Source organism: Corvus brachyrhynchos, unplaced genomic scaffold (assembly GCF_000691975.1).
Source record: "Corvus brachyrhynchos isolate BGI_N302 unplaced genomic scaffold, ASM69197v1 scaffold139, whole genome shotgun sequence".
In the NCBI taxonomy this organism is placed as follows: Eukaryota; Metazoa; Chordata; class Aves; order Passeriformes; family Corvidae; genus Corvus; species Corvus brachyrhynchos.
The window spans coordinates 1160200-1162209 of NW_008246062.1; positions in this window are offsets into that span (position 1 = coordinate 1160200).

Consider the following 2010-nt stretch of genomic DNA (forward strand, 5'->3'; position numbering starts at 1 on the left):
ATTGACGGTGGAGGACAAGCGCCGGGAGGTCCCTACCAGTGCCGCAGAGGGATGGGATGGGCCAGTGCAAGCTACAGCTGTCCAGCCCTGAAATAGGACGGCCGACAGCTAATTTATCTCCTGCGCAAAGATAAACAGCGCCTGGGGGCCCTGCGGGGTCGGGAGCTGCCCTGCTCTCCCAGGGAAGGGTCTGATTTTTCCAGGAGAGCCTCCCTGGTGGGCATGGTGCACTATGTCAAATGCTGCTGAGGTGCCAGGAGCTTAAGGAGCCCCGACAGTGACCAATGCCATGGCAGGACATGGGGTAGTTTCTCAAGAGATGCTCATGGGGAAGGTGGTGAGCCCAGAAGCAGCAGTTTTTCCCTGCAGAGGGAAGGGGGGAAGTGGACAGAGCTGGTCCATGGAGCCTGAGAGCCAAGTCAGCTCCTGTTACAGCCACAGCCAGTGGCTGGTTTTTCTCTAAAAGCCTTAAAGGGAGGACTTGGCTCATGCTGGCTGCCCCTGACCCCTGCAGCACACTGGTGGCCATGGAGGGGACAGAGCTACCAGCCCTTGGCACCCAACCTCCTGTCATCCCATGCCACCAAAACCCAGTGCAGCAGTATGAAGTCTCAGTGACAAACTGCTCTGGCTGTGGGATGGGACTAAAGCCATAGTCCCTTGTGTCCCAGTGTTGTGGGGTAATGCTGCTCCCCAGCTGCAAACCCTGCAGCTGCCCCGGCCAAAAAAAGCCCAAGGAAGAGCAGGCACCTCCTTTGCCTCCTGGCAAAGTTTTCTCCATAGAAAAAGGGGTCAGGAAAAACTGTCAGGCAGGTGGAGGGAGAGGAAGGAAACAGTCTAGGGATGTTGCCAGCGGGCAGCACCCAGCACAGTGAGGTGCTGTGCTCTCACCTCAGCTTACATCCTTGTCTGACATCTGGAGACACACTTGATGATACCCCGGTGCCACAGTTTACTCCACTGCGAGCAGGGACACAGAGCAAGCCAGGAGCATTGAGACACTCCAGTGACAGAGATACAGCTGTGTTCTACCTACGCCAGGAAGCCTCTTTGGGCATCCAGCCCACATTGCAGTCTGACCCCTTCAGCCAGGGGCCAGGCACCCACAGCACCTCTCACAAAGATCCCTCAGAAGTCCCAGCCTCAGGGTCACAGGTCATGCTGCTGTGACCCCCCCAGCTCTCAAGGATGGAGCTCAGGGTTCAGCATTTGGAGCTTGCCCCAAACACCCTTTTGCACCTGCACATGGATTGATAGCATGAGTGCACACACCCACCTCCCCCAAAAAGGCACACGTGCACACGCCTGCCCCTCCTACCCTCCCAACAGAGATTGCACACACCAACAAGTGAACTCACAAAAGCACACACCCAGCTCCCCACGGACATATATACAGCATTTATTATTGTCCCCAAGAGCAAACACACGTGTGTGCATACACTGCAGGCGCTCAGCCCCTCTGACAGTGCACATGGCTGCACACACGCGTGTGCATGGTTATTGCTCCATGTGATGGACACACATCCTCCACACGCACCTTCAGGGCGTACACACACCTTAAACACCGGGCACACTCGCCTTGGTGTGGGGGGGCTCCCGTACCGACATGTATAATGCATTCACCTCTCCCGGTATGCACAGGCACAGGGGTGCTCAGACCCCCTGCACACACACACGTGTGTTAGACCCCAGTGTGCACAGGCACGGGGGTGCTCAGACCCCCTGCACACACACACGTGTGGGGGGAAGGTCATCCATCCCACTGTGCACACAGGTACGCACACAGGCAATGAACACACGCACACACCTTCCCCCAGCACACACAGGTATCTACACACACACCGACAGACGCTCTAAAAAGTGTGCGATGAGTGCAGCATCCTCTAATAGGATGCACAGACCCCTCGCACACCCCACCTTCACGTTTCCCGCTCCTCACACATCTATGTGTGCACCCCCGGACAGCCTGCACACACCCCCATGCACTCCCCTCGTCCAGCACCCACACAC